At 46.2% G+C, this 20,648-nt stretch overlaps 1 pseudogene; it reads right to left on the reverse strand.

Moving 5' to 3' along the window:
* Positions 1-11,566: 11,566 nt before the first annotated feature.
* LOC124006203 overlaps positions 11,567-20,648 on the reverse strand; it is a 75,974-nt pseudogene continuing 66,892 nt past the window's right edge.

Genomic DNA, 20,648 nt, shown 5'->3' on the forward strand with positions numbered 1-20,648 from the left:
TCCATCAGTCTGGAGCTCTCAGCTTCACTCCTCCATCAGTCTGGGATGGAGACAGAGCCAGCTTCACTCCTCCAGGGGAGTCTGGACAGAGCCAGCTTACTCCTCCATCGTCTAGGGGAGGATGGAGACAGAGCCAGCTGTACTGCTCCTCCAGACGCTAGGGGAGATCAGAGCCAGCTCAGCTTTATTCCTCCATCAGTCTGGGCTCTCAGCTTACTCCTCCATCAGTCTGGGCTCTCAGCTTACCCCACTCCTCCATCAGTCTGGGCTCTCAGCTTGTTTGTCCTCCATCAGTCTGGGCTCTCAGCTTCACTCCTCCATCAGTCTGGGCTCTCAGCTTCACTCCTCCATCAGTCTGGGCTCTCAGCTTCACTCCTCCATCAGTCTGGGCATTTTCACAAAGATTGTCTCCCTCCATCAGTCTGGATGCTCAGCTTCTCTCCATCAGTCTGGGCTCTCAGCTTCACTCCTCCATCAGTCTGGGCTCTCAGCTTCCTCCTCCATCAGTCTGGGCTCTCAGCTTACTCCTCCACTCAGTCTGGGCTCTCAGCTTCACTCCTCCATCAGTCTGGGCTCTCAGCTTCACTCCTCCAGTGGTCTGGGCTCTCAGCTTCACTCCTCCATCAGTCTGGGCTCTCAGCTTCACTCCTCCATCAGTCTGGGCTCTCAGCTTCACTCCTCCATCAGTCTGGGCTCTCAGCTTCACTCCTCCATCAGTCTGGGCTCTCAGCTTCACTCCTCCATCAGTCTGGGCTCTCAGCTTCACTCCTCCATCAGTCTGGGCTCTCAGCTTCACTCCTCCATCAGTCTGGGCTCTCAGCTTCACTCCTCCATCAGTCTGGGCTCTCAGCTTCACTCCTCCATCAGTCTGGGCTCTCAGCTTCACTCCTCCATCAGTCTGGGCTCTCAGCTTCACTCCTCCATCAGTCTGGGCTCTCAGCTTCACTCCTCCATCAGTCTGGGCTCTCAGCTTCACTCCTCCATCAGTCTGGGCTCTCAGCTTCACTCCTCCATCAGTCTGGGCTCTCAGCTTCACTCCTCCATCAGTCTGGGCTCTCAGCTTCACTCCTCCATCAGTCTGGGCTCAGCTTCACTCCTCCATCAGTCTGGGCTCTCAGCTTCACTCCTCCATCAGTCTGGGCTCTCAGCTTCACTCCTCAGCTCTCAGCTTCACTCCTCCATCAGTCTGGGCTCTCAGCTTCACTCCTCCATCAGTCTGGGCGCTCAGCTTCACTCCTCCATCAGTCTGGGCTCTCAGCTTCACTCCTCCATCAGTCTGGGCTCTCAGCTTCACTCCTCCATCAGTCTGGGCTCTCAGCTTCACTCCTCCATCAGTCTGGGCTCTCAGCTTCACTCCTCCATCAGTCTGGGCTCTCAGCTTCACTCCTCCATCAGTCTGGGCTCTCCACTCCTCCATCAGTCTGGGCTCTCAGCTTCACTCCTCCTCCATCAGTCTGGGCTCTCAGCTTCACTCCTCCATCAGTCTGGGCTCTCAGCTTCACTCCTCCATCAGTCTGGGCTCTCAGCTTCACTCCTCCATCAGTCTGGGCTCTCAGCTTCACTCCTCCATCAGTCTGCTTCACTCCTCCATCAGTCTGGGCTTCAGCTTCACTCCTCCATCAGTCTGGGCTCTCAGCTTCACTCCTCCATCAGTCTGGGCTCTCAGCTTCACTCCTCCATCAGTCTGGGCTCTCAGCTCCATCACTCCTCCATCAGTCTGGGCTCTCAGCTTCACTCCTCCATCAGTCTGGGCTCTCAGCTTCACTCCTCCATCAGTCTGGGCTCTCAGCTTCACTCCTCCATCAGTCTGGGCTCTCAGCTTCACTCCTCCATCAGTCTGGGCTCTCAGCTTCACTCCTCCATCAGTCTGGGCTCTCAGCTTCACTCCTCCATCAGTCTGGGCTCTCAGCTTCACTCCTCCATCAGTCTGGGCTCTCAGCTTCACTCCTCCATCAGTCTGGGCTTCACTCCTCCTCAGCTTCAGCTTCCTCCATCAGTCTGGGCTCTCAGCTTCACTCCTCCATCAGTCTGGGCTCTCAGCTTCACTCCTCCATCAGTCTGGGCTCTCAGCTTCACTCCTCCATCAGTCTGGGCTCTCAGCTTCACTCCTCCATCAGTCTGGGCTCTCAGCTTCACTCCTCCATCAGTCTGGGCTCTCAGCTTCACTCCTCCATCAGTCTGGGCTCTCAGCCACTCCTCCATCAGTCTGGGCTCTCAGCTTCACTCCTCCATCAGTCTGGGCTCTCAGCTTCACTCCTCCATCAGTCTGGGCTCTCAGCTTCACTCCTCCATCCTCCTCCACTCCTCAGTCTGGGCTCTCAGCTTCACTCCTCCATCAGTCTGGGCTCTCAGCTTCACTCCTCCCAGTCTGGGCTCTCAGCTTCACTCCTCCATCAGTCTGGGCTCTCAGCTTCACTCCTCCATCAGTCTGGGCTCTCAGCTTCACTCCTCCATCAGTCTGGGCTCTCAGCTTCACTCCTCCATCATCAGTCTGGGCTCTCAGCTTCACTCCTCCATCAGTCTGGGCTCTCAGCTTCACTCCTCCATCAGTCTGGGCTCTCAGCTTCACTCCTCCATCAGTCTGGGCTCTCAGCTTCACTCCTCCATCAGTCTGGGCTCTCAGCTTCACTCCTCCATCAGTCTGGGCTCTCAGCTTCACTCCTCCATCAGTCTGGGCTCTCAGCTTCACTCCTCCATCAGTCTGGGCTCTCAGCTTCACTCCTCCATCAGTCTGGGCTCTCAGCTTCACTCCTCCATCAGTCTGGGCTCTCAGCTTCACTCCTCCATCAGTCTGGGCTCTCAGCTTCACTCCTCCATCAGTCTGGGCTCTCAGCTTCACTCCTCCATCAGTCTGGGCTCTCAGCTTCACTCCTCCATCAGTCTGGGCTCTCAGCTTCACTCCTCCATCAGTCTGGGCTCTCAGCTTCACTCCTCCATCAGTCTGGGCTCTCAGCTTCACTCCTCCATCAGTCTGGGCTCTCAGCTTCACTCCTCCATCAGTCTGGGCTCTCAGCTTCACTCCTCCATCAGTCTGGGCTCTCAGCTTCACTCCTCCATCAGTCTGGGCTCTCAGCTTCACTCCTCCATCAGTCTGGGCGCTCAGCTTCACTCCTCCATCAGTCTGGGCTCTCAGCTTCACTCCTCCATCAGTCTGGGCTCTCAGCTTCACTCCTCCATCAGTCTGGGCTCTCAGCTTCACTCCTCCATCAGTCTGGGCTCTCAGCTTCACTCCTCCATTAGTCTGGGGTTGATGACAGCGCTGACAGAGAACCTTGGGGTTCATCAGGTCCTAATCCAGGCACTTGTCATATCCTGTTTGGACTTCTGCAACTCTGTTGGCTGGACTCCCCACTTGTGTCATCAGTGTGTATGTGTATGTATAGGGAGTGGTGTGTATTGCTCAACTACCTATAAAGCCTGCCAGAGGGCTTGGAGGGAGAAGTGAAAGACAGACAGACATCTCTTTCTCAATCAGTTACTTCTACACAAACACACTTTCACTGTCTGTAGTATCAGCAGCATGAGCTCTACAATATGTGCTCAAGGCAATGGGACCTAACTGAAATCTATAGGCTTAAACCATCACTAGTCAGAGGCTATGGATTGCACCCAGCTCACTACCACTACTATGACTTAAAGCTATTCTAGTGTAACCACTCCTTATAGTTCCTACCCACATCTCCATTCATCCATCACTATTGTTAGTCATACGATTGCTCGTAATACACACCTATATTTGACAGAACAGAAAAACTTCCACTCAGAAAGGAGAGACTAAGACAGAATTCCTTTTATAGGAAATTTTTAATAGTTATTCAATGGCCTACATCTTACAGTAAATATTATACAATTACAAACGTGGCTTAGTTATGGTACAAAGATCACTATCTGATCTTCCAAAAAAAAAAAAAATTAAAAACAGATTTACACTTCATATCACAAGCCTGACATGGGTCTGCAACGCTGGACCAATAGTTAACAAACAATTCAGTTCACGCAACGTTGAGAAAACGTTGTGCCATGGTTTGCCACAACTGTTGTGCAAACTGGGTCCCAAACTTCAAGGGGGTTGTTCCTAAACTCGCTCCAGGGATAAAAGTCTTTTGGAAGACGAGGAATTTCCACTTTTTTTGCATCATTTTAATTTTCAAAATTAATTTAATAATTAATATTTTAGAAATAATAAGCTGCAGAACATTGAGGACCCCCCCCCCCCCCCAAAAAAAATGTAATAAGTCCACGATACCTCCAACAGTTGGGTTTTAATTTGAGGAAACGGCTAAGACAAGACCACTGATGCAGAGAAGAGTCAGAAAAAGAGAAGTAGCGGTCGGTGTTTGAGGATATATTTCAACATAAACACCATTTTGACTTCCCATAGTTGTGAAGAAATGAATAGTACACAAACATCAACAACAAATAAATCATTTAACATCTTTAAAAGGATATTGAACTTCTTTTACACGTATTTAGAGATGGAATGATACAAAAAGGTGAAGGAATCATAAGTTGATAATGAACGAATAAAAATACTTTAAAATATATCCCCCTTTGAGCTCTGCAGGTGTTAATCAGGGTTGGGGTCAAGTCCATTTCAATTCAGAGAACAAGTTGAAATTTAGTTACCTTCCTGAAATGACAGAGTAGAAGTGGAATTGACCCCAAACCTCCTGAAATCAAAAACACAGTCATGCGAACAAGTGGCATTGTGTGTGTGTGTGTGTGTGTGTGAGAGAAAGTCTGAAACGAGTCCCCTCGGAGCGAGTGTCTTATCAGAACCGCTGAAACTTAATAATAATAATAATATGAAACTTGTACCATAGAATAATAAAATACCAAATCGCAGTTCAAACCTTAAATAACACTCATGGTAACAAGCTCAATTTTACACGGCTCAGGAAATCCAACATTCTGTTTCCTGTTTTAGGCCGAAGTGTAGAATGTTGGCCGTTCCAAAATCACCCCCTTTTTGTGTTGCTGTTAAAGGACATGATGGAGTTAAGAAACGTGGTACTAGCGCCATCTACAGTCACTTTCTGGATGATTCAGTAGAGTTGAACAACCATCCAATCCTCTCAGATCTACATGAGGTAGAGATGTTAGACTGGGCACCAGACTGTGGTGGTTTAGTGACACGACATCCATAGCTTTAACAGATTGGATTACATGAGACATCTACAGTCTTGGTTATCTACATGGTTCCAGTCTGCCATTACACCTCACTTCTCATTCATCATTCTTCTGTTATGAAGAGATGCAGAGGGCTGCTCTTTACCAACACTTAAAGGGGGGAGAGACAGAGAGAGAGATAGAGACAGAGAGATAGACAGAGAGAGAGAGACAGAGAGAGAGAGATAGACAGAGAGAGAGAGATAGACAGAGAGAGAGAGAGCTGGAGGACAGAGCCACAGACAGAGAGGGGGAAGTAAAATTCAGGAAGAGAGAAACGCAGACCAGTTCCAACCCCATTGGAAGGATATTTTTATTTATTTTATTTTACCTTTATTTAACTAGGCAAGTCAGTTAAGAAAAAAACTAATTTTCAATGACTGCCTAGGAACAGTGGGATAACTGCCTTGTTCAGGGGCAGAACGACAGATTTATACTGTGTCGGCTCGGAGATTCGATCTAGCAACCTTTCGGTTACTAGTCCAAAGCTCTAACCACTAGGCTATGCCCGGATATGGAGGTCATTAATAACCAATTATTACATTAGAACTGACTTGAAGAGATTTTCAGACAGATTATGTTTGGGATTCGACAAAGACCAACAACTGGATTGACAAGTAATTTATTAAATAACATTTACTAAAATTCACCACAGAGAAGGAAAGACAAACCAGAGAGTGTGAAGGACAGAGGGACAGAGTGAGAAAGGGAGAGAGGGAGGGAGAGACCACGTGAGAGAGAGGGAGGGAGAGACCGCGTGAGAGAGAGGGAGAGTGAGACCGCATGAGAGAGAGGGAGAGAGAGACCGCGTGAGAGAGAGGGAGAGAGACCGCATGAGAGAGGGAGAGAGAGGGATAGCGTGAGAAAGGGAGAGAGAGGGAGGGAGGGAGAGACAGCATGAGAGAGAGGAGAGAGAGACCGCGTGAGAGAGAGGGAGACCATGTGGGAGAGAGGGACAGCGTGAGAAAGGGAGAGAGAGGGATAGCGTGAGAAAGGAAGAGAGAGGGAGGGAGACCGCGTGAGAGAGGGAAAGTGTGAGGGAGGGAGAGAGAGGGACAACGTGAGAGAGAGGGACAACGTGAGAGGGACAGCGAGAGAGAGAGGGACAGCGTGAGAAAGGGAGAGAGAGGGACAGCGTGAGAGGGACAGCGCGAGAGAGGGGGACAGCGTGAGAAAGGGAGAGAGAGGGACAGCGTGAGAGAGGGACAGCGCGAGAGAGGGGGACAGCGTGAGAAAGGGAGAGAGAGGGACAGTGTGAGAGAGAGGGACAACGTGAGAGAGGGACAGTGTGAGAGAGGGGGACAGCGTGAGAAAGGGAGAGAGAGGGACAGCGTGCGAGAGAGGGACAGCGTGAGAGAGGGACAGCGTGAGAGAGGGACAGTGTGAGAGAGAGGGACAACGTGAGAGAGAGGGACAACGTGAGAGAGGGACAGTGTGAGAGAGGGACAGTGTGAGAGAGAGGGACAACGTGAGAGAGGGACAACGTGAGAGAGGGACAACGTGAGAGAGGGACAGTGTGAGAGAGAGGGACAGCGAGAGAGAGGGACAGCGTGAGAGAGAGGGACAACGTGAGAGAGGGACAACGTGAGAGAGAGGGACAACGTGAGAGAGAGGGACAACGTGAGAGAGAGGGACAACGTGAGAGAGAGGGACAACGTGAGAGAGGGACAGTGTGAGAGAGAGGGACAGTGTGAGAGAGGGGGACAGCGTGAGAGAGGGGGACAGCGTGAGAGGGGGACAGCGTGAGAGAGGGGGACAGCGTGAGAGAGGGACAGCGTGAGAGAGGGGGACAGCGTGAGAGAGAGGGTAATGTCTGATTTCTTAGATTCTAAAAGGTAGTGTATTTCTTCATATTGATTCCAGCATGCTTTGCAGTAACACACAACCCCTCAGAGTATAAATAGACTGCATTGTGGTGCATGACGCTCCATGCTACACTACACCTGAAAATGAACCATCCCCACGCTCAAAAGACCACGGAAGGAAAAACACGCCATATTTTTTTCTTAACCTCAACGTGAAACAACACTGAAATAGTGGTTGATTAAATAAATGCTCATGAACAACAATAAGCCATTTTCTTTTGTTGAGAATTATACTAACTAGTATAAACATTATCAGGACTAAGGAACCCTTACTGAGCGCTTGATATCTATTGTTTCGTTTTTCTTAAATGGCAGTTTAAACTGCCTCTCTCTGTTTCACTATGAGGTCTAGCTACCTGGTACCTAGTAGAAATTATTGTCGTCTGGTTATTTATTGTGCAAAGCATCCTTGTGAGATTGTTACAATAACTCTGATATGTATTGCTGCCACCTCAGATTACAGTAACAGTGAACGCTGATATGTACTGCTGCCACCTCAGAATACAGTAATAGTGAACTCTGATATGTACTGCTGCCACCTCAGATTACAGTAACAGTGAACTCTGATATGTACTGCTGCCACCTCAGATTACAGTAACAGTGAACGCTGATATGTACTGCTGCCACCTCAGAATACAGTAATAGTGAACTCTGATATGTACTGCTGACACCTCAGATTACAGTAACAGTGAACTCTGATATGTACTGCTGCCACCTCAGATTACAGTAACAGTGAACTCTGATATGTATTGCTGCCACCTCAGATTACAGTAACAGTGAACTCTGATATGTACTGCTGCCACCTCAGATTACAGTAACAGTGAACTCTGATATGTACTGCTGCCACCTCAGATTACAGTAACAGTGATTCAAATGGATTGAGGCTGGATACAGAGCCCATAATGCAGATTTAAGGACGACCAGAATTAGGATTTTAAAATGATCTTAATTCTAAATGACTAAAATAATGACTGTGCGGTAACCGTATGACGAGGCATTGTTCTCTTATTATTGCAAGTAAACGACTTGATCTACTTGGATACACTGTAAATGCTTTGTAATGACCCTCACAGATCCTGTGATTCATACTCATCTATTAAAACCCTGAAACATGGCACACACACCGTTCCCTGATGCTCTCTCCCTGCCTGACCCACCCCACCACTCCCCCCCTGACCCACCCCACCACTCCCCGCCTGACCCACCCCACCACTCCACTCCCCCCCTGACCCACCCCACCACTCCCCCTGACCCACCCCACCACTCCCCCTGACCCACTCCCCCTGACCCACCCCTCCACTCCCCCTGACCCACCCCTCCACTCCCCCTGACCCACCCCACCACTCCCCCTCTCCTGACCCACTCCCCCACCACTCCCCTCCCCCTGACCCCCCACTCCCCCCTGACCCACCCCTCCACTCCTGACCCACCCCACTCCCCCTGACCCACCCCACCACTCCCCCTGACCCACCCCTCCACTCCCCCTGACCCACCCCACCACTCCCCCCTGACCCACCCCCCACCACTCCCCCTGACCCACCCCTGACCCACCCACCACTCCCCCTGACCCACCCCACCACTCCCCCCTGACCCACCCTCCACTCCCCCCTGACCCACCCCACCACTCCCCCTGACCCACCCCTCCACTCCCCCTGACCCACCCCACCACTCCCCCTGACCCACCCACCACTCCCCCTGACCCACCCCACCCTCCCCCTGACCCACCACTCCCCTCCCACCCCCCCTCCCCTCCTGACCCACCCCACCACTCCCCCCTGACCCCCTTCCCCTCCCCTCCTGACCCACCACTCCCCTCCCCTCCCCTCCTCTGCCCAGTGCTTCCACATCCCTTTAACTCCTAAACATTTTTCATCAACACGCTATCAGTCCGAGTGGTAGTCTAATGTACTCTCTCTGTGTGTGTGTGTGTATGGTTAACTGTGTTGGAACACGTTTGATTCCACATAGGATTATTTGATTGACATTAAGTGATCCTGCTTTAAGTATGACTTCTGTGTGTATTTATAGGATTTTGAATGGGACTGAATTGTGTGTCCCCACAGTGTTAATTATGCAACACTGTGTGTATCTGTAATTGTGCGACTGTGTGCATGACCACACATCCTGTACACACACACACACACACACAGCTATATAAATACATATATTGTAATTTATAGGTTTAAGCTTAATGACAAATACCTCTAGATTGAAACGAATTCAGTAACTGGCAAGTACTGTGGCCACTGTGATGCTGCATCTAGTCAGACAGCGGATCTAGTCAGACAGCGGATCTAGTCGTTACAGATCTAAGAAACAGCTATAAACTGGAAGACAACCCTTGCTATCAGAAGTGGAAGATGAAATGAAGATCAGAATGACAGGTTTACTGTTCCAACACACAGGATGTAAAGACAACAGGTTTGCTGTTCCAACACACAGGATGTAAAGACAACAGGTTTGCTGTTCCAACACACAGGATGTAAAGACAACAGGTTTGCTGTTCCAACACACAGGATGTAAAGACAACAGGTTTGCTGTTCCAACACACAGGATGTAAAGACAACAGGTTTGCTGTTCCAACACACAGGATGTAAAGACAACAGGTTTGCTGTTCCAACACACAGGATGTAAAGACAACAGGTTTGCTGTTCCAACACACAGGATGTAAAGACAACAGGTTTGCTGTTCCAACACACAGGATGTAAAGACAACAGGTTTGCTGTTCCAACACACAGGATGTAAAGACAACAGGTTTGCTGTTCCAACACACAGGATGTAAAGACAACAGGTTTGCTGTTCCAACACACAGGATGTAAAGACAACAGGTTTGCTGTTCCAACACACAGGATGTAAAGACAACAGGTTTGCTGTTCCAACACACAGGATGTAAAGACAACAGGTTTGCTGTTCCAACACACAGGATGTAAAGACAACAGGTTTGCTGTTTCAACACACAGGATGTAAAGACAACAGGTTTGCTGTTCCAACACACAGGATGTAAAGACAACAGGTTTGCTGTTCTAACACACAGGATGTAAAGACAACAGGTTTGCTGTTCCAACACACAGGATGTAAAGACAACAGGTTTGCTGTTCCAACACACAGGATGTAAAGACAACAGGTTTGCTGTTCCAACACACAGGATGTAAAGACAACAACAGGTTTGCTGTTCCAACACACAGGATTTGTAAAGACAACAGGTTTGCTGTTCAGGATGTAAAGACAACAGGTTTGCTGTTCCAACACACAGGATGTAAAGACAACAACAGGTTTGCTGTTCCAACACACAGGATGTAAAGACAACAGGTTTGCTGTTCACAGGATGTAAAGACAACAGGATGTAAAGACAACAGGTTTGCTGTTCCAACACACAGGATGTAAAGACAACAGGTTTGCTGTTCCAACACACAGGATGTAAAGACAACAGGTTTGCTGTTCCAACACACAGGATGTAAAGACAACAGGTTTGCTGTTCCAACACACAGGATGTAAAGACAACAGGTTTGCTGTTCCAACACACAGGATGTAAAGACAAAGGTTTGCTGTTCCAACACACAGGATGTAAAGACAACAGGTTTGCTGTTCAGGATGTAAAGACAACAGGTTTGCTGTTCCAACACACAGTAAAGAGGTTTGCTGTTCCAAACACAGGATGTAAAGACAACAGGTTTGCTGTTCTAACACACAGGATGTAAAGACAACAGGTTTGCTGTTCTAACACACAGGATGTAAAGACAACAGGTTTGCTGTTCCAACACACAGGATTAAAGACAACAGGTTTGCTGTTCCAACACACAGGATGTAAAGACAACAGGTTTGCTGTTCTAACACACAGGATGTAAAGACAACAGGTTTGCTGTTCCAACACACAGGATGTAAAGACAACAGGTTTGCTGTTCCAACACACAGGATGTAAAGACAACAGGTTTGCTGTTCCAACACACAGGATGTAAAGACAACAGGTTTGCTGTTCCAACACACAGGATGTAAAGACAACAGGTTTGCTGTTCCAACACACAGGATGTAAAGACAACAGGTTTGCTTTTCCAACACACAGGATGTAAAGACAACAACAGGTTTGCTGTTCCAACACACAGGATGTAAAGACAACAGGTTTGCTGTTCTAACACACAGGATGTAAAACAACAACAGGTTTGCTGTTCTAACACACAGGATGTAAAGACAACAAACACACAGACAACAACAGGTTTGCTGTTCTAACACACAGGATGTAAAGACAACAGGTTTGCTGTTCCAACACACAGGATGTAAAGACAACAACAGGTTTGCTGTTCCAACACACAGGATGTAAAGACAACAGGTTTGCTGTTCTAACACACAGGATGTAAAACAACAACAGGTTTGCTGTTCTAACACACAGGATGTAAAGAAAACAGGTTTGCTGTTCTAACACACAGGATGTAAAGACAACAGGTTTGCTGTTCCAACACACAGGATGTAAAGACAACAGGTTTGCTGTTCTAACACACAGGATGTAAAGACAACAACAGGTTTGCTGTTCTAACACACAGGATGTAAAGACAACAGGTTTGCTGTTCCAACACACAGGATGTAAAGACAACAGGTTTGCTGTTCTAACACACAGGATGTAAAGACAACAACAGGTTTGCTGTTCTAACACAGTGCTTTGTTGGAGAGGTAAAAGTAAGGGATTAAAACAACTCTAATTAAATTCAATCAAAGCACTGTGCTGATATCTAATGGTTAGAACATTTGGCAGCATAAAGCTGGTGATGATGACAGGGATGGAGCAGGACGTGGCCAGTACATTCCCACCGCTGACACACAGCAGCAGCACACAGTACACGAGCAGAGCAACAGACACTCGCGATTGGTCAATCACTCTGGAGTTCCAATGATGATGTAACAATGTAAAAAACAATGACACGACATATTGGCGAATCAAAGGAGGAAAAGAAAAGAATCGTTGAGTAAACAAACAAATATCAAGCAGCTTTTGTAAAACCCTAGAGAATGCAGCAAGTGTCAGTTGCTCTTTAGTTTTGTTGTTGCAGACAGGTGTGAGGTTGCCATGGTGACCGTAAGAAGCCTCTGCAACACTTTAGTTTTGTTGTTGCAGACAGATGTGACATTGCCATGGTGACCATAAGAAGCCTGTGTAAGACTGGAGTAGTTGCATACCATGTCGGACTCCAGATCTGAAACCACAGAGAAAGTGAGAAAACATTGGATTGTTTTGAGAGTGGAATGTGGACATTTGGAATTATAAGATGACTTGGAAAGGTTCTGAAAATGTTCCGGGGTGAAAGAGAGAGAGAAGGAGAGAAATGAGGAAAGTGAAAGAAAGAGAGGAAAGAAGGAGAGAAATGAGGAAAGTGAAAGAAAGAGAGGAGAGATGGAGAGAAATGAGGAAAGTGAAAGAAAGAGAGATGGAGAGAAATGAGGAAAGTGAAAGAAAGAGAGAGAGAGAAGGAGAGAAATGAGGAAAGTGAAAGAAAGAGAGGAGATAAGGAGAGAAATGAGGAAAGTGAAAGAAAGAGAGGAGAGAAGGAGAGAAATGAGGAAAGTGAAAGAAAGAAAGAAAGAAAGAGAGAAATGAGGAAAGCGAAAGAAAGAGAGAAGGAGAGAAATGAGGAAAGTGAAAGAAAGAGAGAGAGAGAAGGAGAGAAATGAGGAAAGTGAAAGAAAAGAGAGGAGAGAGAGAGAAATGAGGAAAGTGAAAGAAAGAGAGATGGAGAGAAATGAGGAAAGTGAAAGAAAGAGAGAGAGGAGGAGAGAAATGAGGAAAGTGAAAGAAAGAGAGGAGAGATGGAGAGAAATGAGGAAAGTGAAAGAAAGAGAGGAGAGAGGAAGAAATGAGGAAAGCGAAAGAAAAGAGAGAGAGAGAAGGAGAGAAATGAGGAAAGTGAAAGAAAGAGAGAGAGAGAAGGAGAGAAATGAGGAAAGTGAAAGAAAAAGAGAGAGAGGAGGAGAGAAATGAGGAAAGTGAAAGAAAGAGAGAGAGAAGGAGAGAAATGAGGAAAGTGAAAGAAAGAAAGAAAGAAAAAGAAATGAGGAAAGTGAAAGGAGAGAAGGAGAGAAATGAGGAAAGTGAAAGAAAGAGAGGAGAGAAGGAGAGAAATGAGGAAAGTGAAAGAAAGAGAGAAGGAGAGAAATGAGGAAAGTGAAAGAAAGAGGAAAGAAATGAAAGAAAGAAAGAGAGAGAGAAGGAGAGAAATGAGGAAAGTGAAAGAAAGAGAGAGAGAGAAGGAGAGAAATGAGGAAAGTGAAAGAAAAGAGAGAGAAGGAGAGAAATGAGGAAAGTGAAAGAAAGAGAGAGAGAAGGGAGAGAAATGAGGAAAGTGAAAGAAAGAAAGAAGAAAGAGAGAAATGAGGAAAGTGAAAGAAAGAGAGAGAGAGAAGGAGAAATGAAAGGAAAGTGAAAGAAAGAAAGAGAGAGAGAAGGAGAGAAATGAGGAAAGTGAAAGAAAGAGAGGAGAGAAGGAGAGAAATGAGGAAAGTGAAAGAAAGAGAGAAGGAGAGAAATGAGGAAACGAAAGAAAGAGAGAGAGAAGAGAAATGAGGAAAGCGAAAGAAAGAGAGAGAGAGAAGGAGAGAAATGAGGAAAGTGAAAGAAAGAGAGGAGAGAAGGAGAGAAATGAGGAAAGTGAAAGAAAGAGAGAGAGAAGGAGAGAAATGAGGAAAGTGAAAGAAATGAGAGAAATGAGGAAAGAAAGAAAGAGAGAAGGAGAGAAAAGTGAAAGAAAGAGAGGAGAGAAGGAGAGAAATGAGGAAAGTGAAAGAAAGAGAGGAGAGAAGGAGAGAAATGAGGAAAGTGAAAGAAAGAGAGAAGGAGAGAAATGAGGAAAGCGAAAGAAAGAAAGAAAGAGAGAAATGAGGAAAGCGAAAGAAAGAGAGAGGAGAGAAATGAGGAAAGTGAGGAGAGATGGAGAGAAATGAGGAAAGTGAAAGAAAGAGAGATGGAGAGAAATGAGGAAAGTGAAAGAAAGAGAGAGAGAAAAGAAATGAGGAAAGCGAAAGAAAGAGAGAGAGAAGGAGAGAAATGAGGAAAGTGAAAGAAAGAGAGAGAGAAGGAGAGAAATGAGGAAAGTGAAAGAAAGAGAGAGAGAAGGAGAGAAATGAGGAAAGTGAAAGAAAGAGAAAGAAAGAAGAAATGAGGAAAGCGAAAGAAAGAGAGAAAGAAAGAGGAAAGTGAAAGAAAGAGAGGAGAGAAGGAGAGAAATGAGGAAAGTGAAAGAAAGAGAGGAGAGAGGAGAGAAAGAGAAATGAGGAAAGGAAAGAAAGAGAAAGAAAGAAAGAAAGAAAGAAAGAGAGAAATGAGGAAAGCGAAAGAAAGAGAGAAGGAGAGAAATGAGGAAAGTGAAAGAAAAGAGAGAAAGAAATGAGGAAAGTGAAAGAAAGAGAGATGGAGAGAAATGAGGAAAGTGAAAGAAAGAGAGAAGGAGAGAAAAGAAAGTGAAAGAGAGAGGAGAGAAGGAGAGAAATGAGGAAAGCGAAAGAAAGAGAGAAAGAAATGAGGAAAGAAAGAAAGAGAGGAGAGAAGGAGAGAAATGAGGAAAGTGAAAGAAAAAGAAGGAGAGAAATGAGGAAAGTGAAAGAAAGAGAGAAGGAGAGAAATGAGGAAAGTGAAAGAAAAGAAGAGAGAGGAGAGAAATGAGAAATGAGGAAAGAAATGAGGAAAGAAAGAGAGAGAGAAGGAGAGAAATGAGGAAAGTGAAAGAAAGAGAGAGAGAAGGAGAGAAATGAGGAAAGTGAAAGAAAGAAAGAAAGAAAGAGAGAAATGAGGAAAGTGAAAGAAAGAGAGAGAGAGAAGGAGAGAAATGAGGAAAGTGAAAGAAAGAGAGGAGAGAGGAGAGAAATGAGGAAAGTGAAAGAAAGAGAGAAGGAGAGAAATGAGGAAAGCGAAAGAAAAGAGAGAGAGAAGGAGAGAAATGAGGAAAGCGAAAGAAAGAGAGAGAGAGAAGGAGAGAAATGAGGAAAGTGAAAGAAAGAGAGAGAGAGAAGGAGAGAAATGAGAAAGTGAAAGAAAGAGAGAGAGAAGGAGAGAAATGAAAGAAAGAAAGAAAGAAAAGAGAAATGAGGAAAGCGAAAGAGAGAGAAGGAGAGAAATGAGGAAAGTGAAAGAAAGAGAAGAGAGAAGGAGAGAAATGAGGAAAGTGAAAGAAAGAGAGAGAGAAGGAGAGAAATGAGGAAAGTGAAAGAAAGAGAGGAGAGAAGGAGAGAAATGAGGAAAGTGAAAGAAAGAGAGAAGGAGAGAAATGAGGAAAGCGAAAGAAAGAGAGAGAGAAGGAGAGAAATGAGGAAAGCGAAAGAAAAGAGAGAGAGAAGGAGAGAAATGAGGAAAGTGAAAGAAAGAGAGAGAGAGAAGGAGAGAAATGAGGAAAGTGAAAGAAAGAGAGAGAGAGGAGAGAAATGAGGAAAGTGAAAGAAAGAAAGAAAGAAAGAGAGAAATGAGGAAAGCGAAAGAAAGAGAGAAGGAGAGAAATGAGGAAAGTGAAAGAAAGAGAGGAGAGAAGGAGAGAAATGAGGAAAGTGAAAGAAAGAGAGGAGAGAAGGAGAGAAATGAGGAAAGTGAAAGAAAGAGAGAAGGAGAGAAATGAGGAAAGCGAAAGAAAGAAAGAAAGAAAGAGAGAAATGAGGAAAGCGAAAGAAAGAGAGAAGGAGAGAAATGAGGAAAGTGAAAGAAAGAGAGGGAGAGAAGGAGAGAAATGAGGAAAGTGAAAGAAAGAGAGGAGAGAAGGAGAGAAATGAGGAAAGTGAAAGAAAGAGAGAAGGAGAGAAATGAGGAAAGCGAAAGAAAGAAAGAAAGAAAGAGAGAAATGAGGTGAGAAATGAGGAAAGTGAAAGAAAGAGAGGAGAGATGGAGAGAAATGAGGAAAGTGAAAGAAAGAGAGATGGAGAGAAATGAGGAAAGTGAAAGAAAGGGAGAAGGAGAGAAATGAGGAAAGTGAAAGAAAAGAGAGGAGAGAAGGAGAGAAATGAGGAAAGCGAAAGAAAGAGAGAGAGAAGGAGAGAAATGAGGAAAGTGAAAGAAAGAGAGGAGAGAAGGAGAGAAATGAGGAAAGCGAAAGAAAGAGAGAGAGAAGGAGAGAAATGAGGAAAGCGAAAGAAAGAGAGGAGAGAAGGAGAGAAATGAGGAAAGCGAAAGAAAGAGAGAGAGAAGGAGAGAAATGAGGAAAGTGAAAGAAAGAGAGAGAGAGAAGGAGAGAAATGAGGAAAGCGAAAGAAAGAGAGGAGAGATGGAGAGAAATGAGGAAAGTGAAAGAAAGAGAGGAGAGAAGGAGAGAAATGAGGAAAGTGAAAGAAAGAGAGAGAGAAGGAGAGAAATGAGGAAAGTGAAAGAAAGAGAGGAGAGAAGGAGAGAAATGAGGAAAGTGAAAGAAAGAGAGAAGGAGAGAAATGAGGAAAGCGAAAGAAAGAAAGAAAGAAAGAAAGAGAGAAATGAGGAAAGTGAAAGAAAGAGAGGAGAGAAGGAGAGAAATGAGGAAAGTGAAAGAAAGAGAGGAGAGAAGGAGAGAAATGAGGAAAGTGAAAGAAAGAGAGGAGAGAAGGAGAGAAATGAGGAAAGTGAAAGAAAGAGAGAAGGAGAGAAATGAGGAAAGCGAAAGAAAGAAAGAAAGAAAGAAAGAAAGAGAGAAATGAGGAAAGCGAAAGAAAGAGAGAAGGAGAGAAATGAGGAAAGTGAAAGAAAGAGAGGAGAGATGGAGAGAAATGAGGAAAGTGAAAGAAAGAGAGATGGAGAGAAATGAGGAAAGTGAAAGAAAGAGAGATGGAGAGAAATGAGGAAAGTGAAAGAAAGAGAGAAGGAGAGAAATGAGGAAAGTGAAAGAAAGAGAGAAGGAGAGAAATGAGGAAAGTGAAAGAAAGAGAGAAGGAGAGAAATGAGGAAAGTGAAAGAAAGAGAGAGAGAGAAGGAGAGAAATGAGGAAAGTGAAAGAAAGAGAGAGAGAAGGAGAGAAATGAGGAAAGTGAAAGAAAGAGAGAGAGAAGGAGAGAAATGAGGAAAGTGAAAGAAAGAGAGATGGAGAGAAATGAGGAAAGTGAAAGAAAGAGAGGAGAGATGGAGAGAAATGAGGAAAGTGAAAGAAAGAAGATGGAGAGAAATGAGGAAAGTGAAAGAAAGAGAGGAGAGATGGAGAGAAATGAGGAAAGTGAAAGAAAGAGAGAAGGAGAGAAATGAGGAAAGCGAAAGAAAGAGAGAGAGAGAAGGAGAGAAATGAGGAAAGTGAAAGAAAAGAGAGAGAGAAGGAGAGAAATGAGGAAAGCGAAAGAAAGAGAGAGAAGGAGAGAAATGAGGAAAGTGAAAGAAAAGAGAAGGAGAGAAATGAGGAAAGTGAAAGAAAGAAAGAAAGAAAGAGAGAAATGAGGAAAGCGAGAGAAAGAGAAATGAGGAAATGAAAGAAAGAGAGAGAGAGAAGGAGAGAAATGAGGAAAGTGAAAGAAAGAGAAGGAGAGAAATGAGGAAAGTGAAAGAAAGAGAGGAGAGAAGGAGAGAAATGAGGAAAGTGAAAGAAAGAGAGAGAGAGAAGGAGAGAAGGAGAGAAATGAGGAAAGTGAAAGAAAGAGAGATGGAGAGAAGGAGAGAAATGAGGAAAGTGAAAGAAAGAGAGAAGGAGAGAAATGAGGAAAGCGAAAGAAAGAAAAGAGAGAGGAGAGAAATGAGGAAAGTGAAAGAGAGCGAGCTAGTAAAGGAGTGCTAGTCACATGACTTACTTCTCGTGGGGTGGGGGTCTACCAGTGGGGCGGGACATAACTGTATCCAGGTGCACCCTGGGGCCGGAACTGCGGCATGGTGACGTGTTGGTGCGTTCCCAGCTGAGCGTGCTGCGGTGTGGTCAGCAGGGTTCCTACAGGACGACACACGAATCATCAGCGTCGGGTGTCATTTTGTCACCGTTGTTTTGACCGCAGCACTATGGTCAATATGGCACCGACCAAAACTAATTTACACCAAAAAACACAACAGCAATATAATCATTTTAGCATAACTTACGTTTAGCATGAGAAATGAAATGAGATCATTCAAAAAGGTATTTAATATGAAAATATCTTCAACAACACACATGCTGTAGCTACATCAGCTCCCTCAGTCATCAGCCCGACCTGCACTCATAGCCATGGTGGTCCCGGCAACCATCCCCATGGCAGCCATTCCGTTGTTTCTAGGGGCTTGGACCGGGGCGGGGTAGAGGGCTGAGGGCAGGCTGTTTGGCTGAACCACTGTGGTGTGGTGGATTACATGAGGCTGAGGCTGAGCAGCATAAACAGGCTGGGTGTCTGCCTACAGGCACAGAGACAGAGGTTAGAGTGTGTCTGTGTTAGTGTGTGTCTGTGTTAGAGTGTGTCTGTGTTAGAGTGTGTTTATGTGTGTGTTGATGTGTGTGTACATGTGAGTAGTGTGTTGATTTACATGTGGCTGAGCCGCATACACTGGCTGGCCATAATACGCTGCTGCCTACAGGGAGACAGAGAGAGGTTAGGTTAGGTGTGTGTGTGTGTGTGTGTGTGTGTGTGTGTGTGTGTGTGTGTGTGTGTGTGTGTGTGTGTGTGTGTGTGTGTGTGTGTGTGTGTGTGTGTGTGTGTGTGTGTTTACCAGAACATAAAGGTTCTACTGAGGGTGTGTGTGTGTGTGTGTGTGTGTGTGTGTGTGTGTGTGTGTGTGTGTGTGTGTGTGTGTGTGTGTTTACCAGTACATAAAGGTTCTACTGAGGGAGTAGGTGTGTGTGTGTGTGTGTGTGTGTGTGTGTGTGTGTGTGTGTGTGTGTGTGTGTGTGTGTGTGTGTGTGTGTGTGTGTGTGTGTGTGTGTGTGTGTGTTTACCAGTAAATAAAGGTTCTACTGAGGGAGTGTGTGTGTGTGTGTGTGTGTGTGTGTGTGTGTGTGTGTGTGTGTGTGTGTGTGTGTGTGTGTGTGTGTGTGTGTGTGTGTGTGTTTACCAGTACATAAAGGTTCTACTGAGGGTAGACATTGAGGGAGTAGGGTGTGTGTGTAGAAGCTGTTGATGGTAGGAGCTGGTGGAGGAGGGTGTGTGTGTAGAAGCTGTTGATGGTAGGAGCTGGTGGAGTAGGGTGTGTGTGTAGAAGCTGTTGATGGTAGGAGCTGGTGGAGTAGGGTGTGTGTGTAGAAGCTGTTGATGGTAGGAGCTGGTGGAGGAGGGTGTGTGTGTAGAAGCTGTTGATGGTAGGAGCTGGTGGAGGAGGGTGTGTGTGTAGAAGCTGTTGATGTAGGAGCTGGTGGAGGAGGGTGTGTGTGTAGAAGCTGTTGATGGTAGGAGCTGGTGGAGGAGGTGTGTGTGTAGAAGCTGTTGATGGTAGGAGCTGGTGGAGGAGGGTGTGTGTGTAGAAGCTGTTGATGGTAGGAGCTGGTGGAGTAGGGTGTGTGTGTAGAAGCTGTTGATGGTAGGAGCTGGTGGAGTAGGGTGTGTGTGTAGAAGCTGTTGATGGTAGGAGCTGGTGGAGGAGGGTGTGTGTGTAGAAGCTGTTGATGGTAGGAGCTGGTGGAGGAGGGTGTGTGTGTAGAAGCTGTTGATGGTAGGAGCTGGTGGAGGAGGGTGTGTGTGTAGAAGCTGTTGATGGTAGGAGCTGGTGGAGGAGGTGTGTGTGTAGAAGCTGTTGATGGTAGGAGCTGGTGGAGGAAGGTGTGTGTGTAGAAGCTGTTGATGGTAGGAGCTGGTGGAGGAGGGTGTGTGTGTAGAAGCTGTTGATGGTAGGAGCTGGTGGAGGAGGGTGTGTGTGTAGAAGCTGTTGATGGTAGGAGCTGGTGGAGGAGGGTGTGTGTGTAGAAGCTGTTGATGGTAGGAGCTGGTGGAGGAGGGTGTGTGTGTAGAAGCTGTTGATGGTAGGAGCTGGTGGAGGAGGGTGTGTGTGTAGAAGCTGTTGATGGTAGGAGCTGGTGGAGGAGGGTGTGTGTGTAGAAGCTGTTGATGGTAGGAGCTGGTGGAGGAGGGTGTGTGTGTAGAAGCTGTTGATGGTAGGAGCTGGTGGAGGAGGGTGTGTGTGTAGAAGCTGTTGATGGTAGGAGCTGGTGGAGGAGGGTGTGTGTGCTCACCTGTGCATATATGCTCTGCATGCTCTGCTGGGGGTAGGCACTTCTGATGGGGTACAAGGCTGTTTGGTAGGGGTTGGGGGAGGGGAGTAGGGCGGGGGGGCTCCGTTCATCTGGGTGGGGGGCACTTTATATGGAGTACCCGCTGTTGTGTATCCTGCACACACACACACACACACACACACACACACACACACACACACACACACACACACACACACACACACACACACACACACACACACACACACACACACACACACACACACACACACACACACACACACACACACACAGAGACCAACATAAGTCCGACAGCCAAGACGCATGCATCAGGGTAACACAGCCGTCCTCTCAGTCCTAATGAGGTATCATAGCACAGTATTCATTTTGTCAACAAAAATTGTGACTAAAATATTTGTCAAACACAAATTTTCCAGTGGCAATTGAAGACACTACTACTGACAAAATAGACCCAGAAGAAAACGATAGCTAAATGATTTTTTCTTCTTAATTTCTATTGACTAAAAATAGTTTTGTCTCTATCGTGACTAAAATCTGACGATGAAGTCTACCCGCGCTACGT

Source organism: Oncorhynchus gorbuscha, linkage group LG19 (genome assembly GCF_021184085.1).
Source record: "Oncorhynchus gorbuscha isolate QuinsamMale2020 ecotype Even-year linkage group LG19, OgorEven_v1.0, whole genome shotgun sequence".
Classification (NCBI taxonomy): domain Eukaryota; kingdom Metazoa; phylum Chordata; class Actinopteri; order Salmoniformes; family Salmonidae; genus Oncorhynchus; species Oncorhynchus gorbuscha.